At 32.7% G+C, this 20,902-nt stretch overlaps 1 protein-coding gene and 2 long non-coding RNA genes across 3 annotated transcripts in view; 1 reads left to right on the forward strand and 2 right to left on the reverse strand.

Moving 5' to 3' along the window:
- The window catches only part of LOC127698474 (monocarboxylate transporter 12-B-like), a 267,985-nt gene that overhangs the window by 72,764 nt on the left and 174,319 nt on the right, over nt 1–20,902 (reverse strand). The window lies entirely within an intron of this gene.
- On the reverse strand, nt 7,726–18,862 carry LOC127698533 (uncharacterized). Its single transcript, XR_007980867.1, has 2 exons — nt 18,761–18,862; nt 7,726–8,589 (listed from the first exon to the last, which is right to left on the reverse strand). It is a non-coding gene; the product is annotated as an uncharacterized LOC127698533 (long non-coding RNA).
- Nucleotides 18,922–20,601, forward strand: LOC127698526 (uncharacterized). The gene is made up of 2 exons (XR_007980859.1): nt 18,922–19,023; nt 19,944–20,601. It is a non-coding gene; the product is annotated as an uncharacterized LOC127698526 (long non-coding RNA).

Consider the following 20,902-nt stretch of genomic DNA (forward strand, 5'->3'; position numbering starts at 1 on the left):
TTTCATATTGTTAATTATCCATTTTAGATGGTTCCCTTGTCACCATCAAAACATTTACTAAATTTTATCATCGGTACAAGGACATAATTCGTAAATATAAATCATCATGCAGACATCTTATACGTTCAGGTATTTCACATCCAATCTGTTATGGTAATATTCCATTCAAAGCACAATAATGTCGTCATCCACCTCAAAAGCTAACCAAACCTTTCAACAGACATATTCAGAAGGGATATAGTTACGATACTGTTGTCATGTCATTAAGGATGGCATATTTTGGAATTAATATTGATTCACTCATAGGGTCTTTGCATCGGAAATAAACAAATTTATTCTAAAACCAGTTGTTGGCATGATACGGGTTATGTTCTTCTCATATATTTAATGATGGTATGATCCTAAACCCCTAACGGGAGGGATTGTGTTTGATTTTCATATTATTAAGGCATAATCTTTTAATTAGTTTAATTGAGGTCTGGAGCTGGCATGACAGTAAATGCTAGTAGTCCTTCTTTTATATAAACTGAGTTTTACTGTGCGTATTGCTGTATGTTTGTTTATTCTACATTGGATAGAGGTTTAGGGGAGGGTTAAGATCTCACAAAACATTTTTAACCCCGCTGCATTTTTGAGCCTGTCCCAAGTCAGGAGCCTCTTGCCTTTGTTAGTCTTGTATGTTTTTATAATTTTAGTTCATTTATATGTTTCGGAGTTTAGTGTGACGTCCATTTTCACTGAACTAGTACTCATTTTTGTTTAGGGGCCAACTGAATCAATAGACCATTAGATTTTATGGGCGCAGCCATTTTATGAAGATAACATGGTATTCAGAATTAAGAGTAATACTATGGCTAATCCTGATTTGTCGTTGTGTGGCAGCCGATATTTTTTTTTACTCTTTATTCTAGTAAGGTTTCGTTCTAAAAATCAACTTTCTAAAGTCTGTATCTCGAAAAAGGCTACTATTGTCGCCTATGGGGGAATCAATTGTTGTTTGCAATCTATAGATGTCGGGGGGATTTTGTAGTCTGGGCAGAGAAACCAATACATAATGTCGATATGTCAATTCGTCCCAAACGACCCGTTCCATACTGAATATTACTGCTTTTCCTTATAAAAATACAATTTTCACTTAAGGATGTACTCAGGTCAGATTTATGAATTTTTGAAAGATGTTCTGACTTCTTGGGATTTTTTTTTCTACAATACAGGGCAAAATAGTTTGCCCCATATCACCCACTTTTCTTTTCATAGAAGACTTCAATAGCTCATAAAAAGTCATAAGCAAAATTTAAGCAGATTCTAGATTTTGTTCCCTACTTTTTGAGACCCAAATGATGCCAATGATAGATATAAGGTAAAAGTCCGAGTCAGCCTTTTCCCGCCTTTTTTTTAAATCAAATAACGCGAAAGGGAGTTCCATAACCTATCAATATTTTTAGCTTATTTTGTTCCTTTACTAATGCTCCTCTTACTTAAAGTATGAATTTTAAATTCTAGATTTTTTTTCACATAACTACATCCTTAAGCGCATAAAAAGAATGCAAAAAGAGACTGTAGAAGGTTTTGTGGGAGGAAAATGAATTTTGTCAAAATATTTTCCTTTTTTCTTGGGCCTGTAAGCCAACTTGTTTAAAGATTTTGAAAATTTCAAAAGGTCAAATAAGAAAATGTTTGTGATGTTCAAGGCTTATACCAATAATTGTTTTAGCAATTTTTTGCAGGAATTAAACGACAAATATTTTTTTCTGGCAAAGTTTGAAAAACAAATGTGTTATCTAAGCTGGCCAGAATTTTCGCCTTATTAATAATTTTAAACCATGTAAAAACACTCAATAATATATGCCTACTAGTGTTTTCGGTCATTTTTTTATGGTACTCCTAAACTGGTCATATTCAAGATACCCTAAACATAAAATGCAACGGTGAATTTCAATAAAACTTTGCAGATGATGCACGGACCCCTACTGTTTCAATGGTGTAAATATAAGAAAATTTAAACGAGAAGTAAATTTTGGGGTAACCAAGGTCTACCCCTTAATAAAATGAAATTTTTGTTTTAAGAAGGTTGTGTCGTGCAAAACCATCAACAATACATAAGCAGATGTTCAACTTCCGTATTGGGCAAATATTAGCCGGGAAGTCCAGTCAAATATCATTGACTTACGATTATATATTGATGAAATATCAATTTTATGTTTTTGTTGAAAATATTTTGGCTGAAAATTATACATGTAGTTACATATTTGATCTAAACTAATGTTGTTATTGTTTAGAAATTACGAAGAGACATTTTTTAAAATATATCTCCTACATGTAACTATGAATTCCCTTCTTTTAAATGTTTTTAGAATATGTAAATAAGTTTGTGTATTGTTTGTGATATTGTTTATATAAAATGTAAAATCTTCATATATATGGAGGAGATAATGATAATCAATCAATCAATCAATCAATCATTCGGTATGGGTCTGTCAGGAGCCTATAATTGGGTTGTTGGTTTTTATTACTATATATCATATTTGTTTTGCGTTAATTGTTCTATACTTAAATCAGGCCGTTAGTTTTCTTGTTTATAATTGTTTTACATTTGTCATTTCGTTGCCTTTTATAGCTTACTATGCGGTATGGGTTTTGCTCATTGTTAAATGGCCGTGAGGTGACCTAAAGTTGTTAACTTGGTCTCTGGTAGAGAATTGTCTCATTGGTAATCATACCAAATCTTCTTATTTTTTTTTAACTTACGATAAAAGGAAAAAAAGAAACGTTAAAGTCAATAATCTTTCTTGAAAAAAGTCTTTATGCTTGAATCAATTTGAGATCACTTCTTCTAGATCTTTGATACCATAAATCAGGAAATATCCGAAAAACAAAAAGTGCTGATATCTGGATGTACGTTGTGGTTTTCATAATGTTTGTATTGTTTCTGTATTTTGTAAGTTAGATTGTCGGCAAATTTATGACAGTATTTGTCATATTTCTTCTTTAGTATAAGGGGCCTCGGTGGCCGAGTGGTCTAAGTAGTAACTACTGTAATCACTAGCCAGTCAATACTGAGGTTGTGAGTTCGAACCCCGCTCGTGCGGGTGCACTCGACTCCAATCTTAATTGACTAGGATTGTCAGTTTTCCTATCGAAGGTCGGTGGTTTTCTCCGGGCACTCCGTCTTCCTCCACCAATAAAAACAGGCCGCCACGAAATAGTCCAAAAGCGGTGCTTAAAAGTGGCGTTAAAATACCAAAAAATCAAATCAAATCTTTAGTATAATTTAAAATTTGGAAATATTCTACCCATCAGCTGTGTTTTTGAATGCCCATATTTAGCGTGATCGATAACTAGGCAAAGAATTCCGATGAAACCGATGCTAGGTCTCCGTCTTGAAATTGTCGTGGGGTTTGAGTTTTGTCTCATTGTTGAACCTACTGTAGCTTTGATAAAGAATGATAAAAAACAACAAGACGAAATGCCGTTCTTTTGCTTTAGGATTTTTTTTTCATGTCATCGTAATGAATTGATACAACAATATCCTTTCTTTCCTTTCCAGAGAATGACTAATCAAGACTTTGTACCTGACATAATAGCTCGAAAATAAAAACCACAAACAGCTGATAATATTATTTTTTATATCATAAAAATATTTTGTTAGTGATAATTTAAATAAACAAATACATATTAAACAAATGCATATAAAATCTATATTGCAACGTATAATTGAACTGTTACACCTTGTTAATACATGTATTCTCATATTTATGGCGCGAAGTCTATAATGAATCAAATCGAGATGTACTGTTTATGTACGTCTTACTTCATAGACGTGGCAGTATTACTATATTCTGACAACATTGTCGAAACGCAGTACCTGCACATGAATTGGAAGCAGGACATTTTAGCGGAAACAATTCAAAACAACATATTAGTACCGAAGTTATTGTGCACTGCGCTAATTCGCCAACCTGTATTTTGAAAAGTCCATTTTAGCGAAAACATACCGAGTTTATCGTTTAAATATTTCAAAGAATGATTATATGCTTAGTCATACCATGTGTGCTACAAGAGAAGCAAATACCAAAAAATGCAACAAACAATACAGACAGTGAACATAGTTTAAACCTATCAAACGAAGTTTTAATTGTATATAACAAAGCAAGGTATTTTTTTCAATACGGTTCGGCTCGACATGGTACTAAAAGCCTTAAAAATCCAATACGATAAGAAAAGCAAACAGTTCTTACTGCACTGAATACTTTAATCAATATCTTAAAGGGAGTATATATTATGTTCCTGAAACTTAGCGAGAACAACGATATGTGTCGGTTCTTTGTGACAATTAAGTCATTATTATGTCAAATTTCATTTGACTCGGCGGCTGCATATTAAGCTGGAATAAGAAAAATGTCCAACGACGTTTTTCGTTGACTCAACGACTGAAAGTGTATTTTATAGGTAGATATAGCAGAAAATGTCTAAAAATGGTAAGATATTAATAACATCTACCAATAGTACAAATATTTGCCTCATTGTTCGTGAGTTCAAATATTGTAGATTCTATAAAATCTTCTCTTTACAGTCGTTTTTCAAGCGGTAGTCATTATGTCCAAGTTGATATTTCATTTGTCAAAGCAATTAATGCGGGTTTTTTACCTGATATTTCAATAAGTTATTTATAATTTATAAAAACAAAAGTTAGATACACGAAGAGTACACAATGGCTTAATTTGTTTTTTTTATTAAATACATGCTTGGGTCTGAAAGGAATAAAATGCTACGAAACATTACAAAACGGTAGTCATTTTGTCCAAACGGGTGAAAACGTCGAAAAATCCGAAAAACGCTTATTTCCGACGTTGCATGTGCTAAATTTGTTTCAATTAAATGTTCCTGATAATAAAAACAAATCGTGTGGTGAAATTTGGGAAAAGATATTGAAGGCTGTCGAAAAAAGAATAGTGCATATTGACAAACTCGGAACATAGATTCGACACAGATTAAATTTTGATATTTTATAACCATTTTTAGCTTTTAGTGATATATTGTTGCTAGAGGCAAATGTTTGATTCAGAATGCGAATGATATGTACAACTTTTGCAAAGACAATTTGGAGACACCAAGACAGTCCTCTATATGTTAAAGGTGAATTTTTCGTTATGTTGCGGAAGTACCCTGAAATAGATATAGATCATTTAAAGTCGCCCCTTCAGTAAGGTACATTCACCAAATTAAAAGTACTCGAAGAGTTTTAGTTCGCGACTTGTCCTGCTACTCATGTTATAACTGTCGTACTGAAACTAATGTACTAGCGAAGCCAGACCTTTTCTTCAGAATAAACTTGTGAATGAAACGGAGGTAACTGAAAGACTACTTGCAAACATCGACGAAAACAGTTTCATTGAAATAATACAACCCGGGATTGTATTACCCGTTTTTACGAACGATCCAGGAGAAGATTTCTAAAATTTAAAAAGTACATCAGACGTTAGAAAACTTAAGCAAGAAACTATAGATGACTGGGGAAATAATTTTGAAGCTGGGGTTCAAATAATTGAAGGGCTGTATTTCGACAAATTGTGTGTCAAGGAAAGTACAATTCATAATCAAGGGTAAAAAAAAAAATGATTTACTTGCAGAGTGTCGGATATATTTGTATTGGGGTTGAATCAAGATATGGAAAATTTACAATGACATATGATATGCACCATAAAATTTTAGCAGCCTGTGATTAAAGTTTTGTGCTTCTAAAATTATGTTTTAATTTATTTATGGAAAACTGTATATTTAATAATTCCGTCCCATTTTGCCTTCCTACATTATTTACGACAATACAGCATTTTAAGGGGAATTAAGGGTAAACATTGTTAATCGATTTCTATAATTTGAGGTAATTCATGGTAAAAATACATCACAAAAATAACAGAGACAGAATCAACCCATAACATATAAAAAAAACGAATGAAACTAACAAATTTAATTAATCGACGTCAAAATTTCAGAAAACACACTTTGACGTCCCATTTTTGGTGTAACGTCGTGTTGTAGGAACATCGTGCACAACGTTATTTCTAATGCAATTAGTTTGTATCAGTGGTTCTGATTGGATGTCAGTAAGCGTACAATTCTCTATCTACTTGTCTGTAACTAAGGAAGCCGACATTTTGAATTGCGGAATGTATTGACATGCAATTTTTACAATGATAAGCAAAAAAACTCACATGTTGCACCTAGAAATCTTCTTTTTATCAAATTTAATTACATTCTGAATCGGCCAAGAAGCCAGAAAACGCCCGGTGTTTACGTTTGACGGCGGAAGCATACCTATGACGTCACCTAGTTTAGGGGCCAAAGAAGATAACATCTTTTCGCGGAATTTTCTTTAATGAGAATTTTACACTGAGATAATGATTGAAATTGAATTATGTACTAAGTACTTGTTTTGCATTAGAATAGAGATAACTGTATTGTATTTGAAGCTTTGCGGACGTCCATCGGTAGTTTTACTGTCGCAAATACCCGTTTACCTGTCTCCGCTACGCGTCGCCAGGTAAACTAAATTTGCGACAGTAAAACTACCGATGGACGTCCGCAAAGCTTCAAATGCAATACAGTTATCTCTTAAGTAGATCCCACCATCACTGGAATATAACAGTTTTGTAATTATTGAGGTTTCTTAAATTACATCATTGGTTTTATTAAGCAAAGTTTTCAGACGTTTTTTGTGTTTGAATGTAATCAATTTATTTTCAAATACGTGAAATAGCCAATAATTATCAAAAAATAAACGGGAAAACCCGTTATTATTACAAAAATTTCCACAATAATATACAAAATATAAAAAAAAAAACCCGGAAAACTAGAGAATAGGGACAAAAAATAAAACAGGGATTCGAACCTAAACCGAAAAGTCTCTACTTCTCACTTGACTCTATAACATATTGATCTATACTATACGACTGTCTATTATGTATATATAAAGGTACAAGCCCTGTGTGTCCGTTCAAACGATGTGTATCATATGTTCATTTATATATATAACGCTCGTACTTAATCATGAAGAAAGGAATTATCATTCTGTGACCACGGTGAATGAACAGGCTGAAGTCACGGCAATGGTTGAATATTGTGACGTTTTAGTATTAAAATTTGTCATTCTACTATTTTATATTATAGATGGGTAACAGAAATTCATAATTTTAGAGCCTCTAGACGATTTCAGAGCTTGACATATTGCAAAGACACCTACTATGTGATGAATACTGTATACTGCCCTCTTGTTGCCTTTTGTTTATTTTTTGTCACTGGGTCGCTTTTCTTCCTTAAATTATACACCACATCGTCTTTTATTTACATAAAAGTATAGTCTTCTTAATCTGACCCGTTTCTTTTCTTGGTTATTTTTTCCCAAAGTAAGCTAGTTTTCTGTTGATTAGGTATTAACTGATTTTATATTTCTATTTCTTTATTCAGTGCATCCCATCATGTATTTTTTATCTGTCACATCTAAGGCAAGCGCATGTTTATATACTTAATAAAGCCATAAAAGCTTTGGATTAATAAATGAAAAAACCATGTCATTTCTTTTGGTAGGCATTGGCGGACTAATATTTGAAGTGAAATCAATCTCAGTTATCGAGTTATCGGAAGAAATTAAACGCCATCGGAATATGCAGATATTCCTTCAACAATTTGTCTACATATGAATCACTACTTTAAAAAAATAACTGTACAAAAATTGAAACGCCTATAATCTGAATAACATGTACCATAAATCCTTCATCATTTTCATGTGCAATATTTGTTACACTGCTAGGTTTAAAGATAACTAAATGCAGGTGTAATCAAAGATGATGGTTTCTGGTTCTATCCCAGAAGTATGCTGGAATCACGAAAACTATCATAACAACTAATGCAATAAATAAAATTAACGGAAATACCATGGAGTTACTAAAACAAGCCCTTCGCAATGCAGACTGAAATGCTTCCGACTGAAGAGACAATGTCACATTATTCTTTAACAAGCTACATGATTCCGAAAGTAAATGAGAATTATAATACAAAATACCAAATCCTGTGACCCCAGTGCACACATACAATTGGAAATATCTCACATTGCTCGGAATAGTATCGTGTGGTTGATGTTGGCTCGGTCCTGTATTAAGAATAACTTGTCTCAGAGTGTCAACTTGACCAACATTAATGGTTACTCCATCCGCTGTCTGAGAACGAACTTCTATCGAAGGATCAATTTTTAGCTGTTCGTTCGTAGGTTCTGAAACGTCTGGCTGAACTTTTGGATATTCGTTACTAGTCAGTCTGTGATCTGTCCCCTCATCTGCAAGGGGATTTGGAGTTTTGTCTAAAATCGGAAAGTCATTTTGAAAACTTTTATTCAGTTTTGATTTTTTCCCCTCTTTATTCCGTCTTTCCACTTCATTTTCAAGTGTGTATGACTCGGATTCAGGCGTATACACCTCTGCGTCTTTGTCAATATCTAAATTATCTGTCATGTTTATGGCTTTTACTTGGTCCAATTTATGATACGTTTGGAGCCCATTAAGACAACCAACGCTTTTATCTACTCGTAGCACGAATCTGTAAAGAATATAGAGAATTGTACTAAATCTATTGTTTTGATACCCAAGAAGGTTACACATTAAGAACAAGTTATACACACTTCATGTAAAACTAAAATTAAACCACAAACCAGAATTTTATCTATATAACACAACTTAAAAAAAACGGAATAGCACATCCTAAATTTTACGGTGATGTTGTTAACGGAGCCCGGAAATTTAGATACGATCTGGTTAAACTTATAAACTTATTCTAAAAGGTTACCTGTTCAACACTGTAATTAAAATTTTTGAATGTTGTTTTAATTGGTTTAAATATTACACATATGTACTTTCACGGTACTACAATCTGTCGATACCTATATTTTGGCATTGCACAAGGTCATGTTTTTCTCTGACTGTTAATGACGTCTTTTATCTAAATCCATTGGATGTTGGATGTGTACTGATTGATATCTTAGTCTTAGATGCATGATTTTTTTTAGTTGTTATTGGCTTTGAAGTAGCTGTCAGTAACTGCGAATACTCTCAGATCTGTACTTAGTGTCTTTTGTTGTTGTTGGGGATGGGGATGGATATGTACCCTGCCACATCCTGTCTGTGTTTTTGTTTGATGTTTTTCTTTGTATCGATCTGATGAGTTAAGCCTTTTTCAACTGATTTTTATAGTTTGTTCTTATGTTGTTCTATTACATCACTGTCCCAGGTTAGGGGAGGGTTGAACGCTCACAAACATGTTTAAACCGGCTAATTCTTTACTCATGATGATGTGCCTGTCCCAAGTCAGGGCCCTGTTGTTCTGTGGTTGTCGTTGGTTGACGTCTGTTATATATGTTTTTCGTAAATTGTTTTGTTTTAAATTAGGCCGTTAGTTTTCTCAATTGAATTGTTTCATATTTTTCATGTGGCCTTTTATAGCCAACTATACGGTATTGGTTTTTCTCATTGTTGAAGGCCGTACGGTTGACTATAATTGCTTACATTCACTTTATTTGACTGTGACTTTGGTGGATAGTTATCTCGTTGGAAATCATACCACATCTCCTTATTTTAATATATACTAGACCACACCCGCGACATCGCAGGTCCGTGACTGAATTAAAGTATCTTAATTATGTATAAGCCTTATTTTTAATCTGGATTTTTAGTATTGGTATTGACATATGATAAAGTCATGTTGATTATAAGAGGCACGGTTTTCTCTGCTTTCAAAATCTTTCTGTTTGAACCCGTTGACCTGGAACTTATCAATTATTTGTAATATAAATCATTTAGAAAACAAAAGGGTCTGGAGGGGTATTATTTGTAATCAACATCGTTTCGCGGCAGTACGTCGACTGAGCATGCGCGAAAGTGTATAAGACACTGATCGATAACAGTCTCCGAATTTGGATATTTTCTCAAAAATTGGCGTTTTTTCTGTGGAAAAAAGATTGTTTTAAAGACAAATTCAGGAAATACAAAACACTACATTTATACGTCATATCACAAATATTTCCGACTTTGTATGGTTTCAGAGAAGTTGCGGCTCAATGAAATCGGTCTCTTCCTTTAGTAGTATAGATATTTAAATATGAACAGTATAAACAGTATGAACAAGCAGATTCTCAGAATCTTGCTCTACACAAGTCATATGAATTACAAGCTTTTATGATGAAGCAAAAGCAAAAATAAGTATCTTAAATATTTAACTTAATCATCGAACTTGTTGACATATATTCTTTTGTCGATAAATATAGCAAACGTGCTTTTGTAATTCAATTAACCTGTAAAATCTTTATAAAATTTCTTATATCTATGACAATCCTTTACTGTACTGGATACTCAAATTGCATATAATTTACCTAATTCACAACGTCATATTGCTGTATTGGCCAAATACTCCACGAAATCTCTTTTTATATTGTTATTCTATTAGCCCGAGCTTGCATTTACGTGTGACGGCCTAATTTAGCACGTGCTTGTGTTGTGGAAGAATTCATTGATGCTTGATGTTTTTATTGACAACATATTTGTGACGATTAGAGGACGTGTATTTCAATAGAAAATCGGCACTCTTATTGGAACCACTATCTCCTCTTCTTGGCGATTTGTTGCTTTATACATGGGTCTGATTTCAGAAGCTTCTAAGCCGGGAAGATGAAATGAAGCTAGCATTATCATTTAACTTCACGTTCCGCTATAAAGATGATGTCCTTTCATTAAACAATTTACGAAGTTTGGTGACCACTCTAGACGCATATTCTCAATAAAACTTGAAATAAAGATACCAAAGGCAGAGTTATATTTGCTCCATATCTTGACTAACATCTAGAAATTTACAATCAGTGTCAATTGAGAACGTAACTTTACGACAAACGAATGATTTAGCTTTACATTTGCAAATTTTTCGTTTCTATGTAACAACATTTCAGCGTTCCCTGTATATGGAGTATATATCTCCCAGTTGATACGATGTTCCAGAGCTTACGTTTTCTTTAATCTTAAAGTAACTTGACGTGGTGTTGCTGCTAACAAGAAAGCTATTCAATTAAAGGTTTCTACTGATAGAGTTGGAGTTTTCATTTAAATCTATCAACTTTTATAATTTTGGTTATATAAGTATTAGTTTTTCAATATAAATTAAGACAACATACAGCAAATTAATGTCGGAAAATTTGAACAAATATGTAATATCCGATATCAGATATCCTAAGAAAAAATATTCATTTGTGCAACACTTATGCACAAAAATATGAACTAGATTAACCACTTCGTCAATTTTGTGCGTTGTATGCATTTTTTAACTAGACCTATCCTTGATATCATACTATTTAGTTTTGATCGTAGTTGTGTTTTGGTTAATATTATTATCGTTATATTAGAAATAAGTGCTTTTCCTGCACTTATTGTTATGTTCTTGTATGCATCTTTTGTAAGTCTTCTTATCGAGATTAAAAGTGGTAGGGTATATATCTGACAAAAAACCTCGTTAAGTTCCGCCACATATTCATTTTCTTGTCCCAATTCATGAACCTAATTATGAATAGGGATTGTATTTTGTTATTCATTAATGTCAGTTTTGTCAGTTTTGGAATTTTGTGTTGATGGCAAATCTTTGACAGTCTTTGTTATCACGTTTCATTTTATTGAAAAAAATACCAGTTATACTGGAGTGTTATCTATTGTATAATATTTTGAAAATAACTGAATATAACAAAAAGGATGTGTGCATGATCCTGTGCAAAAACACAAGCATCGAGAGGATGTAGGATCATTGCAAAAACACACGCATCGAGAGGATGTAGGATCATTGCAAAAACACAAGCATCGAGAGGATGTATGATCACAATTGTCCACAACTGTACATCAACACACATTTAATCATTACATTTCCAAATTAGTCAGTTATAACCAAATCAATGTCATCATCGATAAAGACAACATTTAATGTCAGTTTTGTCAGTTTTAAAATTTTGTGTTGATGGCAAATCTTTGACAGTCTTTGTTATCACATTTCCTTTTATTGAAAAAAAAAAAATACCAGTTATACTGGAGTGTTGTCTCTTGTATAATATTTTGAAAATAACTGAATATAACAAAAAGGATGTGTGCATGATCCTGTGCATTGCAAAAACACAAGCATCTAGAGGATGTAGGATCATTGCAAAAACACAAGCATCGAGAGGATGTATGGTCACAATTATCCACAACTGTACATCAACACACATTTAATCATTACATTTCCAAATTAGTCAGTTATAACCAAATCAATGTCATCATCGATAAAGACAACATTTAGTGTCAGTTTTGTCAGTTTTAAAATTTTGTGTTGATGGCAAATCTTTGACAATCTTTGTTATCACATTTCCTTTTATTGAAAAAAAAACCAGTTATACTGGAGTGTTGTCTATTGTATAATATTTTGAAAATAACTGAATATAACAAAAAGGATGTGTGCATGATCCTGTGCATTGCAAAAACACAAGCATCTAGAGGATGTAGGATCAAAATTGTCCACAACTGTACATCAACACACATTTAATCATTACATTTCCCAATTAGTCAGTTATAACCAAATCAATGTCATCATCGATAAAGACAACATTTAATGATCTTACTTTAGATTTAAACCGATAACCTTTACGAATAAATCTACTCAAAAGGATCAATAACTTCACTTGGATTGCATCGAAATTGTTAAGCTTTATATACATCAACGTGGGATACGATGATCCCGCCTGCAATGAAGTTTCCACAGGTAGACAAAAAGACATTTTTATAAGAATTCAGAAAATGTTTTAAGTAATTTGTGGCAACGTCCCTGACTTAATGATTTACAAGTTATTAATAGACCTTGTCCATTGAGATAAACAATATGTAACCACAAACATATGTTCAACAAGCGAGCCGGAAAATACAAACACCACAAGAACAGTGAACGAAAAAAAATCGCCTCTCCAGGCGTAAATTCCCGCAAAGAGCCTCCCGTGTGAATCTGAAGTATCAAAATCTAGGAAAGGACAATTTTTTTGTATAGTTTATATTTACTTAAAGTAAGTACCATTGGGCAAACCTATGCAGTTCAATTAGAGAATCCCTACCCTTCAAAGCCAATATATCACCAAGGTTAAGCGTTGTCAAATTTATCAATTAAATGGATCACAATGGGATCACCGCCGAATCAAGCCGGAAACTGTGAGTCAAAACACCACAGGAGCACGTCTGCTATCAAAAGGGTGCAATCAGTGCCAATAGAAATACTCACAACCAATCGACAAACTCTACTGCCGAAACGCACACAAATGTTGCAGATCCAACTACCCAACCACAGGTCCAGTAAGTATATCTAGAATACTAAACCCCACTCCCTGGAAGGTCCTTCGAGAGCCCCAGAAGAAAAGAAACCAGCAACCATATCCTTCAATACACCATCTAACCATGCGAACAAGAAAACTTCTGTGTGATAAGACGGCGCGGATGTGTAGTGCAGAGAATTGAATAGTCATAAATGTTAACCTATCAAAAGCACGTTACTCATTTAAATGCAGTAATGGAAGTAATTAAAAGCACAGAAAGATTTTTTGTAGAACACGATATTTGAAGTTTTTTTTGTGTGTAGTTCAGGTAGTCAATACATAGTAGTATATATATTCAAATGTTCAGAGGAAACCTTAAGCTGAGATGATAATTATGTTTGTTTACTATTTGACTCTCAGCGAAGCACGCAGCCTTGGATACAGAAGAATTTATAATTTCAAGTATTATTTACGCTAAATCACCATCACATTGTTTTTAGCTTTGTCGACCGGTATACGAACAAACACCGCTTTGAAAGTACTTGCAGTTTGTTTCCAGTTCTATAAACTGGCGTATGAGTATCTCTTTTGTTAATTTCTAAATTGTTTAAAAAAATGTGATATGCTAATATCCACAGTATTCATACATTTATCCATTTAGAATCAAGTGTTTCCCCCGTTTACATCATTTTTTATAAAAGGCAGTAAGATCATATTTTATGACCTGACCGTTCACTCTTTCCAATTTCTTTTCGATTGAGGACGATATTTACGAAAGCCTATAAGGGTCACAAAAAAAAATATTTATCGCGTAATTACGAGATAAATATCTCGTAATTACGAGAAAACTATCGCGTAATTACGCGATAATTATCGCGTTATTACGAGAAAACTTTCGCGTAATAACGAGATAATCATTTTTGATCTCGTAATTACGGGATAATCATTTTTTATCTCGTAATTACGAAATAATTATCGCGTAATTACGAGAAAACTATCGCGTTATTACGAGATAATTATCGCGTAATTAAGAGATAACTATCATGTAATTACGAGATAATTATCTCGTAATTACGAGATCATCCTCGCGTATTTACGAGAAAACTATCGCGTAATTACGAAATAAGAAGTTTTTTATCTCGTAATTACGAGATAATCATCGCGTAATTACGAGAAAACTATCGCGTAATTACGAGATAATCATTTTTTTATCTCGTAATTACGAGATAATCATTTTTATACGCCCGTTTACGGGACGTATTATGGTATACCGTTGTCTGTCCGTCTGTCCGTCCGTCGTCAACATGTCGGACATTAACTCAAAAACGCTTTAACTAATTTGCATAAAACTTTGGTGAATTGTTTATGTCTATTGACGTGAGATCCCTTTCGTTTTTTATAAATTTTAGATTTTACGTTTCCGAGTTACAGGGTTTTATTCATAAAAAAAGGGTGATTTTCCAGTTTTCGGACAAAAAATAAAAAATGCTTTCAGCAGTTCTTATAAAACTTTGGTGAATTGTTTATATCTATTGATGTAAGCTGTGTTTAGAATTTTATAAATTTTTCATTTATCATCTCTGAGTTATTGGGTTTTATTCATTAATAAAATGCTCCGCTGGGCGCAGCTTGATACGACCGGAGAGGTCGAACTCTGAACAGTTGGGGCAAGTATGGACACAACATTCAAGCTTGATACAGCTCTGAATTTGGATTTTGATTAAATATTTGACACAGCATAGATTTCTGACACAGAATGAATGTGGTCTAAGAACTTAATTTTTTTTAATTTACCTATTATGGTCCAATATCCAAAATCTAAATACATGGTTAGATTCAGCATATCAAAGAACCCCATATATTCAATTATTGTTGAAATCAAACAAAGGTTAATTTTGGACCCCAATTCGGACCAACATGAAAACTGGGCCCATAATCAAAAATCTAAACACATGTTTAGATTCAGCATATCAAAGAACCCTAAGAATTCAATTTTTGTTAAAATCAAACTAAGTTTAATTTTGGACCCTTTGGACATTAATGTAGACCAATTTAAAAAACGGGACCCAAAATTAAAAATCTAAATACACGGTTAGATTTGGCATATCAAAGAACCCCAATAATTCAATTTTTGATGAAATCAAACAAAGTTTAACTTTGGACCCTTTTGACCTCAATATGAACCAATTTGATAGCGGGGCCCACAAACAAAAAATCTACATACATGGTTAGATTCAGCATATCAAAGAACCCCATATATTCAATTTTTGTTGAAATCAATCAAAGTTTAATTTTGGACCCCAATTTGGACCAACTTGAAAACTGGGCCCAAAATCAAAAATCTAAATACATGTTTAGATTCAGCATATCAAAGAACCCCATATATTCAATTTTTGTTAAAATCGACCTAAGTTTTATTTTGGACCCTTTGGACCTTAATGTAGACCAATTTGAAAACTGGACCCAAAATTAAAAATCTAAATACACGGTCAGATTCGGCATAACAAATAAATAAATGTGTGTGGTCAAAGATTTTACAAATCTAATGCGCCATACTGTGCAATTAAAGATTACTTCTTGAAATTTTTCAATATTTAAAATTTGAAAAAAAAAAATATTTGAAGAATAATCCTTTTTATTTCTGAAATCTGAAATGAGAAAAAATTGACCCCGCACAATTTCTTTTTGACCCCCCCCCCCCCCTTTTTCCCCAAAAAAATTCTTTCCCTCAAGATATGGTCATAATCTCAATTCAAATTTCCAATGGAGTTTGCAACCATAATTACCCATTTAAATTTACCATAGTGCTAACTTAAACTATTAAATAATAGAATTTAAAATATGGTGTCAAATCTTTCATATGGATTTTTTTGTAAAAAAAAAATATGCAACATTTGCAGATATTTTTACTGGTCTTCCTTTATAAATATGCATTTCTTTAAACATAATTTAAAAGCAGTGTAAGGGACGTAATCAAAACGTTGTATTTGGATTACCTCCCTTACACTGTTTTAAATTGTCTTAATTGTTCATTAACCATTACTTTATACATAATTTAAAAGCAGTGTAAGGGAGGTAATTCAAATGATGTATTTGATTCATCTCCCTTACACTGCTTTAAATTATGTTTTGTACTAAACTATTTGTCCATTAACCAGGACAACCTTGTTTTTCCCCTTTTTTTGCCCCTAATTCCTAAACGGTTTGAGCCATAACCCCCCAAAGCAAATCCTAACCATCCCTTTGTGGTATGGAAACTTGTGGTATAATTTCAGAGAGATCCATATCCGTTCCACAAGTTATTGTCTGGAAACTAGAAAATGCTTATTTTTTGCCCCTTTTTGGCCCCTAATTCCTTAACTGTTGGTACCATAACCCCCAAAATCAATCACAACCTTCCTTTTGTGGTATTTAACCTTATGGTAAAATTTCATAGAGATCCATTCACTTAAACTAAAGTTAAAGTGCGAAAACCAATGTGTCTTCGGACGACGACGACGACGACGACGACGACGACGACGCCAACGTCATACCAATATACGACCGCAATAATTTTTGGCGGTCGTATAAACAAGAGGTGATTTTCCAGTTTTCGGACAATAACTCAAAAATGCTGTCAGCAGTTCTCATGAAACTTTGGTGAATAGTTTATATCTATTGATGTAAGCTCCCTTTACATTTTCATAAATTTCTAATATGACATTGAGAATTAATTGAACTTTATTTGTTTATAGTCTGACAACAGATTTACTAAGTATTGCGCAACAGCACAGTGTATTGCACAACAGCAAGAAATCTTTAATTGAATATAAATTCAATTCATAAAACCAATTTCAAGTTCTTTGACTACATTTATTCAGAAACCTATAATATGTCAAATATTTAATTACAATCCAAATTCAGACCTGTATCAAGCTTGAATATTGTGTCCATTTTTGCCCCAACTGTTCAGGGTTGGACCTCTGCGGGCGTATCCAGCTGCGCTCAGCGAAACAGTTTATTTTATCTCGTAATTACGCGATAGTTTTCTCGTAATTACGCGATGATTATCTCGTAATTACGAGATAAAAAAAATGATTATCTCGTAATTACGAGATAGTTTTCTCGTAATAACGCGATAATTATATCGTAATTACGGGATATTTTTATCGTAATTACGCGATAATTATCTCGTAATTACGAGTTAAGAAATGATTATCTCGTAATTACGCGATAGTTTTCTCGTAATTACGAGATATTTACGAGATAATTAATACATCACATTTCAATTTAGATTCAAAATTCTAGATTGGTATACGTACCTCTGCCGATGAACTGTTAATCAACGGGTACCTTCCGTTCAAAAACTTATGCTTGGTCGGTTTCAAATGATTTTTTGAATGATACTATTCAGATCATTGATAAATTATGCAATAATACAAATATAAGGTGGGAACTCAATTATCAAACTTCAAGAATAATCCACATTGAAAATGTTATTCAGTATGATACGAAATATATCTATGGGGATTTTTTTAAATAGACTACGTAACACTATTAAACTTTTTAGATAATCCACAATCGTTTTATTGGACAATATAACATGGGGAATTTCCGTATCTATTCCTAAAATAAACTACTAAAATTTTGACATTTCACAAGTGAATATGATTTTTATTTTAATTCCTCTTTCAAATTTTTTTCTGTCAGATCAAATATATCACTGAAGTCGGTATCAAGAATGTATATTTTACATATGTAACGTTTGCTAAAAAGATATGATATTGAAAATTTTCATTTTACTTATTTAGACACTAAATTACAAAAAGAGGGGGGGGGATAAAAAAAATACCAAACATATAATATGATAACTTAATTTCAATGTGAACAACACGTTTTTAATACAATTATCAGTTACTTACCGTGGTTTTTGGTGGGTCTCGTGTTTCTCAATCTTTAGTTTTCTATGTTGTATGTTTGACCTTTGTCTTTTGGTAGTTTTTAGTGTTTTGACATATGGCATAGTCAGTTCGCTTTCGACTATTGAGTTTGAATATCCTTTTGGTATCTTTCGTATAATATAATACCTTAACCAATGTAAACATACAAATAATCTAATGATTACATTACACTTTTTCCTACCTTTTGTATTTCTTATACAAATATAGGGGGGGGGGTCAAAAAAAGAGAGAAAATCAGAAAATCAATAACGCATTTATAATACGTTTAAACAAAAAATCTAAATAGAAACTATTTTGTAATAAATGAACACATACAAAGTTTTCTAATACGAATTAAGACACAAACTTGAACGAATGGTGATCATGTGAAAACACCAGCAAAAGCTTAATTTGACTTTAATTTTTAGAAGTTGTATAAGTGTTAAAAATTACGATAAGTTAGTATTTTAAAATGGAAAAATGCAATACATACTTTTTACGACTGAGAAGACCAAGACATACATGAAAAGTAAAAAAGGAACAAGATTCGAAAAAATCCCAGAGAAAATTTAATTTGTTTTTAAAATGTCGGAAATCCGCTATAAATAGCTAATCACTGTCATGCATACACAAAATATACCTGGGAAAATCCCATTGTTCTATTTTTAGTTACATGTATTTTCCTGTGATTATTTTCCTTCATTATTGCTATGCATTGCGAACATCCAAGAACAGTTAATATATGAAATATAAAAGGTAAGAAAAATTAAAATCATTAAATTGATGGTAATATGTTTGAATTAGCTTAAGTATTATATTATATAAACCATTTATGAACGTAAGTTATGAAATAGTGCTCATTACGATGACAATTTTTAATTGTTGATGAGGTTTGTATTGAGGTTTGTGTTGCTTTCCAAGATTTTTAATTAAGCTTGTGGACAAATTTTCAATAAAAGTTACAATTTTCAACATAGTCGTATCGTAAACTTTCGGATGAACACTGTTAGTATATCTAAAATATGGTGAAGCCCAAGCATACATTCAAGTAAAAAGAGGAAGACGAATTCACAATTTATTTAATGTACCTTTTAAAACGTTCAAATTCAAATAGCTCTAAATGTCAGGAGAATTCGAATAATTATGGTTAAGAAATTTGTAAGTACTATTAGCAGTCTTTTTTGTTTGTTATAGCGTATCTCAGTTGATACCAAATGACAAAGCATGTAGACTATTTCATTAAAAAATAAACTTTTCACTTAAATATCTCCAGGAAGTTAATATTGAAGAAACGACCGAAATGTTTTATCCTAAGGTTATTAGTTCACCACCATGTCAATATGTCCGCCTAAGTCATGAGCGATTTTGGCAAGTTGACAGATGCTGGGTATGACTTGTTAGTGATATTACATGGTTTGCATTCTTGGCAGATGACTACCCTGTCGTTGGACTTGATATCATTTCGTTTGGAGTTTATGCAATTCCGACTGCTTTTGCACTAATGTGTCTGTTTGTGTTTATTGTTTGTGCTTAGGATTTATTTCAACTAGCATCGGTAATGTGCTGTTGATATTTATATTTGTACAAATACAAAACAAATGTGAAAATTCATTCAAAATAAAAATATTTGCATAAATGTTGCATATCCTGAAGTTATTATTTGTTTTCTTTTTCAGATTAGATTTTAAAATGTTTCGATATGTTTTGTTGGTGTCAATTGCACAAATCAGTGTATTGACATTCCTGATCGACACAACCCCCTTCCTCCTCATAGGAAAAGAAGATTTGAATGGGTTATGCAATATTCATACATCTTTAATGTCAGCCAATGAAACTACATCTTTAATGTCAGCCAATGAAACTGGCGAGATATTATGTCCGTCGTGTTTAAGACAAACATATCAAGATGTTATGTGTGAACAATGCGAACAAGCGACTCAAAATGCTCGAACAAATTTTATGCTTCAAGAATTTTGTGCAGGCAGAGCTTACCAGTACATATTAATGTTTGCTTGTCTTGTTGTTACTCTTATCAACAGTATTCCATATTTAACACCACGTGGAAATAACGGACTAATACCCATGCGTTTTCAGTACACCGTGAAAGTTGTAGTGAATGACAAGAAGATTGGGACTATGTGGAATGTGTTGTGATACTCGCATGATTAGTAGTACTGTTTTAATAATCGCTTGATTACTAGTACTGTTATAACAATTAACATCATACGAGTAAAACAAATATAATTATACACTGTTAGAATTCAGTTTTATGACTCACATTATTTTATTTTACTTTTATTCCTATTGCCTTTTTGTATTAAATTTTTATTCTAATTGCCTTTTTTATTTATACATTTTTTTTTATAATTTCAATCTCATTAACCCATACATGTGTAACACTCCAACGTGGCCATTCCCTCAAAAGTGTCCACCTCACCGAAATGCCCATTTTAGCTTATCACCAAACACGCCCCCCCCCCCCCCCCTCCCCATCGACATGTCTGATTATATTCCTCGCTCAAACGTGTCTGAATTATTACCTTGTTATAACTGTATAACACGTCAGCCTGTGACAGATGACTTTATCAGAGAGCAAATAGATAAGCTTAATGCTAAAAATGCTACAGGGTATGAT

The sequence above is a fragment of the Mytilus californianus genome, unplaced genomic scaffold (genome assembly GCF_021869535.1).
Source record: "Mytilus californianus isolate M0D057914Y unplaced genomic scaffold, xbMytCali1.0.p SCAF_4, whole genome shotgun sequence".
NCBI classification, from domain to species: domain Eukaryota; kingdom Metazoa; phylum Mollusca; class Bivalvia; order Mytilida; family Mytilidae; genus Mytilus; species Mytilus californianus.